The following is a 9,610-nucleotide window of genomic DNA, read 5'->3' on the forward strand; positions in this document are numbered from 1 at the left end:
ATAACATACATTTTAAAAATCTTACAATTCTTCCTGGCGTCACAACCACTAATTAAATATTTTAAAATTAAATACATTTTGCAAAGCACAATTCTTTGCATGTTTTCCACATTTTTTGTATAGTATTATAATCATCCAGATAATTAAAGATTCCATGTTTTCATAAACTGTATCCAAGGTCTCGATGTGACATGCGTTCTTCGCTCATCGTCCAGAAGCAAGTTCCGCAATCACGTTCGTTTCTCACATCCTTAACGTACACGATAGCATCATTTTCAAATATCGCAATCGTGATCAGGCGATTTCGCTGTACGGGATCATTCCGTCTTCTCACCGCAATCCATGATGGTAAGCACTCAATCAGGAAGCGCAAGAACGGATCTTATCAAAAATTTTTACGGCACAGGATTCGTAAAAATGTAATGTATGAGAATGGTCTTCTATTTCAGCACCACTACTTCTTTGATGATAAATTTCTTGTTAACAATGAATCCTTGCAGATCCATAAACGTTGATATGACGAGCGATTCTTCAAAACTGTGCTTCATTCCGAATTTTCTCTCCCTTCTAAAATTCTAAATACTGGTTGACCTTGCAATTTACATAATCTTGCGCATATTGTTGGATAGTACTCCTTTACACGATCGTATATGATGAGGTAGTATTATAGGCGGTAGTATTGGCAGGTACATTCTCCTTGCAGTCAAATTTTATGCGTCTTCTTGATTCGTTTTGTCGCGAGCATCAATGACTGCAAAAGGTTCTTTCTCGATAAACGAGAACACATTGAGCAGCGTTTCGAAGCAGTTGATTCCATAATATGCTTTACGAAAACGCGCATATCAAATAGGACGGCGTATCTCTTTTTATCAAAATCCAGATTTAAATCGTCGTATGGATAAAATTCTGAATTTAGACTTTCACGTTATTCAAATTATAATCGTCAAAACATGCTAACATCTCGTGATATGACATTCTTTCGACCAAAGACTCTGCTCTGCAGAGCAAAGATAACATATCGCGACTTCTCGCCGTTTTGACAGCCCATAAATGCTTGATCTATTCTATAACAGAGGATATTCGACCCTACGAGCGAAAACTCATGCTCAGATAATGATCGCTTTCTAATGCTCGCAGCAGATAATTTATTGATCTCATTTAATGCAACGTGAGACATCCGTCATTGCACTTTGAATAATTTAATCTCAGGCTCCGTCATAGGATTTCCCACCAAGCAATTGTAATCGTTACTCGTATCAATTCGTGGCGAATGTTGACGACCACGTAATCCTCGCAAAAACTCAACAGCATATTGAGCGGTACGCAAAAATTAAAGGATCCTTTCTCCGTGTCGGATCTAGAGTTCCATCCTGCGTTCGAGACAATCAAAACTTTGTCGTACGTCATTAACGCATAGTTCTGGATGGTACTGATAACTCCAATGTTTCTGTTGCGGTCAATCTCTACACCGTTGTGTTCATCGAATTTCATCAAACATGAACGCCACGCAATTATTTCCAAGCGTCATTGACATCTAATCGTTTTCCTTCTTCACATCACAATCTTTCTTCAATAGAGAAAACTGTCGGCAATGTATACAAATCTTGTTGCTATATGGATATCCGTATCTCGTCGGTATGCTAAAACATAGTGTTGACGTACGGATTGTACATGTGAATCTCAATCTTGATGATGCGATCGTAAAAAATCGGCTATCACTCAGTTTGTACGACCGTTTGGAAATGACAATTTCCTCGCCATAGTAAAACTTGTTGTTTGTCGAATTTACATTGGCTAGTATAATACGTTTCAAAGTCCGTCAGATCGAGCTCGCCGTCACCCAAATTTACCGCTGGAAAGTAACTCACAGCTCTTGCCGGTCAGCGTATCAATGTCAGCGACATATTTCAAACGAGCACTGAGTTAAACAGCGTAATGTCGGTCTTTAAATTGCTTATCAACCGTTCGTACAAACTGTAGACAAAGCTGCCCGCAATTGTTTTGACTGTAAAGTTGATGAGATGTGCGATTATACTGTTTGTCAGATACCATTCAAGTTCCTTCGGCGGTCGAAGATTGCCAAAACTGTCAAAGTACATTTCACAATTCCCTCTTTTAGCATATGTTACCTAATGCGTATCAGGTCCCTCGGCATTGTTCAGATTTATGATATCGCTCTCGTTTTGATGTACACTGACCGGTAATGTAGTGCGCATAAAGATGTCTCTAAAATACGGAATGCGCATACGGTTTGCAAGTTGTTGCAGTTGCACATGAGTAATTACTCCCCTCGGCATTTTTAACGTTTTATCGACGTGTCGTTCAGCAAGATCGTTGCTGTGCGAATACGTTATGCTCGTGACACGCAGCATCCAATAAATTAATTCTTTGATCATCTCTAACCAATCGCTTCTCCAATCGCGTTCCCGGACCACAAAACTGACATCCTGAAATATGTAATTCGAAAGCAAGCGCGTTTATCGCACGATTAATAAGTTTTAATAAGCTTCTCAATATTCGCTACAATTCTTTATCAAAGGCACCGGACCATTGATATGTGTTTGATGACTTGAATAAATTGTTCAGGCATTGATCGTCGTACCATCGAATCTGCTCGTATATGTTCAGATAATCTGTCGCATAACAGATCTATGCAATTTTCAAACTCTCACAACAGTACAATTTTCGATATTCCAGTTCTTTTAAGGTTAAAGTGTGCAGTGTGTGTGATCGTTCGACATTACGAGAAACATTTTGATTACTGATCGATTTCATTCTACGCAGCTCTATAAATAGGTCCGCTCACAATATCATTTTCAGTATTTTGTGGAAAAAAAAATATGCGATTCTTGCGTCAGTCACGGGCGATCAAAGTGACGAATCTTGATAGCAAAGCGTAAACCGATAAAGAGATGCACAAGCATGGCGACCTGCATCTATACGTGCTGTCGTCTGCGGACAATCAAATTGCGGCAAGACAACACAAGCCTGTTGGAAAGTCCACACGGCATATTCGAGAACGTGTATGTGTACTCGAAATCGCTGCAATAACTGAAATATCGATACCTGGCAAATTTGTTAACACCGATCGAAGAAATCAGTTATTTTACATTCTCTTAAAAAAAAAATAACACGACGTTATTCCACCAAGCGCTTCCGAATACCATTTTATCTTTAATGACATGCGACGCGATAAGAAAGTATTTTGCAAGGGGATGACACGCGGACGTCGACTGCTTCTATCTCTGTCAGACGTACGCAAAGATATCGAAGCACCTTATACTTATAATAGCGATAATGCAAATCTGTTGATCCTGTTCAAACAGAATGGTACCAATCTGAAACGCATGTACAACGATCATGTGAATACCGATATGTCCTGTGAGAATTTCTGCGATTTATGTCGTAAATGTTGGCAACAAAAGTATGGATTTCTAGTGATTAACAAGGACAATACGCTTAGCCGATAGACAGAAAAGGATTTGATGACTTTGCAATACCGTAATCAATTGACTTCGATACATACTCGTTGACATGGACAATAGCAAAGATCATGAAAAGATAGCTAAGGAGATTGCGAAAACGAGCAATTCGATTCGCAAAAAATACCACGCTTTGAAGACTGTAAAATGGAGGATATCGCATTGGAGAGACACCTCAAACTTATTATCGATCCACTGAAATAGATTGAAAACACTGTTGAATCTTTCAAGTAAGGATCCTATTATGAAATATTCTTTTCGGAAGAAGATCAGGAACCAAAACCCAAAAGAAAACGACCGAATGCTTTGTACGATAATCCTATACAGGCTTCCACGTCTGTGAAATCAATGTTGAGTCGAAAACCGTACTATCCACTTTGAACGAAGTGTGAAATAATACAACCGCGCGATTTATCATATGACCATGCTCCCACCGTCGAAGAAATTTTCGAGGTTGTCGATGAACCGTTCGTAATATCTATTCGACACATGCTTTAAACATCCGAGGGACAAGAAAAGCTGCATACAAATTATGGTCCATTGGGACAAAAATAACTGAAAGCGGTCCTAAGCGGTAAGAAAGCCGTCAATATGATGTTATGTATGGAGTTTATTTCAGCAAGGAAACAATGCTTGGTGACAACATTATATAAAAACGACGATATAATTATAGATGAGAAAAGATACGATGGAATACCGGTTTTGTACAAATTAATTTTCATGAAATTTTCCAACGAATACGGATAATGACGTACAGACCTCAGGAGCATTCTGCTTACCGGCGCGGTCATAGTCCAAGTAATCAAGTAATGGGTAGTATGGGATACAAGAACATAATAGCGCTATTGGTTGGATAAAAAAGTTAGAACAGGAATAAACAAAAGAGTGGATTTATCGTGTACGATAACACTAAACGATAACAAGATTGACTATATCCATTAGGACGATCCCAACGAAATTGTGGATCGTCTGCGATTGCCTCGCGCTAGGCAGGTTACAATAGTTACGACAATAAGATTCTGTCAATTATCGAAACCGGTCTGATTATAAATTAATCTCACTCTACACATCGTTCAGTTGACACATCGCAATGCCGATTAACAAGTTTGGACTATCGCTTGGAGGAAGAAGTGAATCGCACGTCACAATAAGTGACGTGGATTGCTTAGAAATTACGTGCGTGATAACGCTCTTTGCATAGTCGCAGCCGATTTTGACGCAAAATTATGCAAGATTCGACGAGTGTTACCGGTAGATGACGCAGCAAACAAATACATGCAGCAGAGTATTCAAGATTTGAAAGATCATCTGAATAAAATCGAGAAGAAGATTGCAGCCTTACAAAATAATGAGCAAATTATGCTAAACAAACTTGAAAAAATGATTCGAGAAGTGCATTGTGCTGAATAATTATCCGCAATATCTGAGAAACGTCTGCTGGTTAATGAACACGTTCCGGCAAGAAGAAATTTTTCGGGAAGACATGTCACAGTACAATGACCTATGGCAGATGGATGTGGTCGAGATGCGCGCATATATGCGATTCAACAAAAGTTATCATTATATTCTCACTGTTATTCTCACCGTCGACGTGCTGAGTAAGTACGCATGGGCCGAATCGCTCTAAGCTAAGAGGGACGAGATGACGAAAGCAATCGCAAAGATAATTCGAGACGGAAGATGTCCGAAAAATTTGCATGACAGAGGAAAGGAATTTCACAATCGGATATGCAGAAATTCTTGAAAGCACAACATCAACTATTATTTTACGTATTCCTTAATGAAGGTCGTCGAACGGTTCAACTGTATGTTGAAGAACGACATGTAGAAACAATTTACGCACAATGGAAATTACAAATGGATTGACATCTTGCCGCGTCTCGTATCAAACACGCGCAAATAGAACTATTGGTATACGTCCCGTCGATGTTACTCCTGCGATCGCCGACAGGCTCTTAACTACGGTTTACAATCGCGTAAAGATTGCAGCACCCGTGCGATACAAATGGGCGATTTGGTACGAGTGAGCAAATTCAAGATAGTTTTTGATAAAGGTTACACGCCGAATTCGAACACGGAATTTAAAATTATCAAAGTGCAACAAACTAATCTAGTGATGTATCTTCTGAAAGATTCTCGCGGAGAGTCTTGGATTCTGAATACGAATTGCACAGCGTCACTAACCTCGACGTGCATCTCATTGAAAAGATATTGCGAAAGAGGGGAAACGAGATTTACGTGAAATGGTGAGTTGGGATTTGACAATTCGCACAATTCATGGATACATAAAGACAATGTATTATAAAACAATTGTACAAATAAGTTTCCGACGTTTGCAAAAGTCGGCGCCATTAATAAACTATAGTTAAAATTGTTTGATGTAAAACGACATGTCGTAAGAATGGACATCCGACAACACCATACCCTTGAAATATTAGCGATATTGTATCAGCATCATACTTTTTTTGTACGAAAATGTCGAGTTTTGAGCCGATATAAGCGTCATTTGCGGGAACTTTTGATTTACTTCTTTAATTTGAAGAAATCTGCAGCTGAGGCTCATAGATTGCTTGTAGAAACATATGGTAATGCTGCCTTAAGTGAGAGAAGTTGTCGTGAGTGGTTTCAAAAGTTTAAGAACGGTGAATTGAAGAACGATGACGTCGAAGACAAAGAACATAGCGGAAGGCCGAAAGTGTACGAAGACACGGAATTGAAAGCATTATTGGATGAAGATTCGTGCCAAACACAAAAAGAACTTGCATTTACATTAGGAGTAATTCAACAAACAATTTCATATCGTTTGAAATCATTGGGAATGATTCAAAAGCAAGGGAATTAGGTTCCATATGAACTGAAGCCGAGAAACATTGAACGCCGATTTTTCACATGTGAAATGCTGCTTGCCAAGCATAAACGAAAGGATTTTTTGCATCGTAGTCACTGGTGATGAAAAATGGATTCACTACGATAACTCAAAGAAGAGGAAATGATGAGATGAAATGATGAGATGACCACCTGATCATGCTTCAATATCGACAGTCAAGCCGAATATTCATGAAAAAAAACTCATGTTGTGTATTTGGTGGGATCAGCTTGGTGTCGTGTATTAGTTGGTCAAACCGAACGAGACCATTATTGGGACTCTCTACCGAACACAATTGATGAGAACACAATTGATTGAGCCGAGCACTCAAGGAAAAATGCGCTCACTACTACTCCAGGCATGACAAAATTATTCTCCTGCATGATAATGTTCGACCACATGTTGCGGCGCCGATCTAAACCTACTTAGAAACACTCAAATGGGAAGTTCTACCCCACCCGCCATATTCTCCAGACATTGCTCCTTCTGACTACCACTTGTTCCGATCGATGACACATGGTCTGTCTGAGCAGCACTTCACATCATATGAAGATACCAAAAATTGTATCGATGATTGGATAGCCTCAAAAGATGAAGCATTCTTCCGACGCGGTATCCACATGCTACCAGAAAAATGGAAAAAAGTAGTGATTAGCGATAGCCAATACTTGGAATAAAACATTATATACCGTTCTGTCACAATAAATATTTAATTTTTGATAAAAAACGGCGGAAACTTATTTGTACTCCCAATACAATTCCGAGAAAGACGTTAAATCAATCTTCTAAAGCGTACTCCTCTTAAACAATTAATTAAAGATCTTAAGGAACTAACTAAATTAAGTGTAGACGTAAAAGATATCGAAGCACTTAGGAAAGAATAACAACTATGTATTCAACAATATATAATGTATCTCGTAAGAGCAGGTACTTCTATTTTAATTATAATTAATATTATATGTATCACACTATATGTAGTCAATAAGTGGAAACGAAGGTGGGAAGACGCAGAAATATAAAGGCGTAGCAATGATGAATGTTAATATGTTATATTAACATTAAGAAACGATTGTAAGAAAAATTGTATATCAGGAAAAATTCTATAAGATAATAAAGCGCGTATCCTCGTTTCTTTTCTTCAAGGAGGAAAGAATGTCACGAGTGCTAATTGCACAAATAACAATTGTGCGTGCAATGACGTGCAAGAAATATAAACTATTAAATAAATGATTGCCGATTTTTATTTAATATACTCAAAGTTACTTTTAAATAATTAATATAAAAAAGATCTTGAACGAATATAAATTGTTTACTTAAAAAATACAGGCTCGGAAGTTGTGCGGAAGTCCTCGCCCGATACATGGAACGTTGACGAGCCAATACGGAATGCTCAAGAATGACCCGAAAAATATAGAATATAAGCGCGACCGCGGACGCGATCGCGGATCAAAAATTTATCGTGTTACTTCGTTTAAATGAAATCTACCGCGACGTGGAAAGTGCTAAATGAGATTGTAATAAATAACCACTGTTGTTATATGTGAAGTTAAATATATTCTATTTAAAAACTACAAGACTACTAGTCAATAATCCCCGAAGTCCTCTGATTCCGAGCCATGAAATACAACAGAAAATTTCTTATATTACACTGACAAAGCAATTGTATATTAGCTATTGCACTATTTGACAACGACGCATTTGTATCAAATTATATTAATGATTCTTGAGAAATCTTAAATTACACTAACAAAGTAGTTATACTTTGATGAAATTGCAAATGTTGCATTTTATGCAGGTATTGTATCAAATTACATTGAATCATCGTCAAAACATGTTAAATGGTTTTGAAAATAATTTCTTATATTATGCTGACAAAACCATATTGAAACTAATAAATTTGCTGACATTGCAATTTGTGATGTCAGATTGCATGTATGTCATCACTGGATATCTCTAAAAAATCTTTTGTTATAAAATCTAATGTTTGCATTTTTTTATGTCATTGACCAGAAATGATCATATAAATATTCGCCAGGATTTTTTACGGAAAGTCAGTCTGTGTAAAGTGGCTAACCGTAATTGTTTACCGCTCCTGCATTTAATTCGTAACCGGGAACTTGATTTCCGCAATGTGTTAACACGCACTTGGTATTCAAAATACCAAATAGAGCATTAGGATTACGTTTCAATAAAAACGTTTAGTAAAATGAAAATAAGATCTGAAATTCATACTATTCATGTATTCTAAGCATCTGTGTTATAATTGATTATGTATCTTGGCGGAGACGTATGTATATTACCGACTTGCATGTTTATCGAATTTTAAGTCTGAAGATTCTTCTCATGTGATTCTTCTGATAATTATGAATAAATTGAGAGAGGAAAGGGAGATAAGGTTTGGGGGGGATAAAACGGACGTTACTGCATCAGGCGCTCGGAAGATATGGATTCATACGTTCAACCGTAAGTATTTCATTTATATTTGTTTGTGGAAAATTTTTTTTCTATAGATAGCTTATCCGTTTGTTCTTCTCTATTACAGCTTTCACATACAATTTGAAAATGGCAACATTCATTTTGGAGCGGAGGAGATATTAAAAGGTAATAAAATATATATGTACAAATAAATAAATAAATGGATTAACCTGGATTAACTCTGTGTTTAAAATTATTTATTCTCTCTAGCATTCCTTTCTTCCTCTCTACGGCATCGTGTTATTCGCGCGTCATCACAACCGATATCATCGTGCGCGACCGTACCTTCATGCTCTCTTTAAAATAATAGTTATAATTCAGTAGAATAAAAATATTTCTGCATGAATAATCGTATATAATAAACGGTGAAAGAAAGATTATAAAAAGAGGATAACGATGCATAAGCGGAAAAAAATGTAAATATTAACGATAAGTATACATATGCGCGATGGAGATCGTATTCGGTAGTGATGGCGGGGATAGACGGGTGGACCGCGTCTAGTGGCGCAGGGGACCGATGGCGGCGGACTACGCCCAGAGGCGGACCATGCAGATTGTGCCCGGCGGTCATTGATCCCGCGCCATGTCTTCACCGCGACGTGGACGCAAGTTTTCGCACACTTCCGCTACATAATTTCCCGCTATGTAATTTCTCGCATCCGGGACATCCTTATCCCCCTGTACCGCCATCCCCACGACGTCACCCCTTTCGCCTAGTGACATAACTTCCTGTGATGTCATCTACCTCCCCGTCCTTTTGTGACGTCACCCCCCTCACCTCCCCGCG

This window comes from Atta colombica, unplaced genomic scaffold (assembly GCF_001594045.1).
Source record: "Atta colombica isolate Treedump-2 unplaced genomic scaffold, Acol1.0 scaffold56, whole genome shotgun sequence".
Taxonomy (NCBI): domain Eukaryota; kingdom Metazoa; phylum Arthropoda; class Insecta; order Hymenoptera; family Formicidae; genus Atta; species Atta colombica.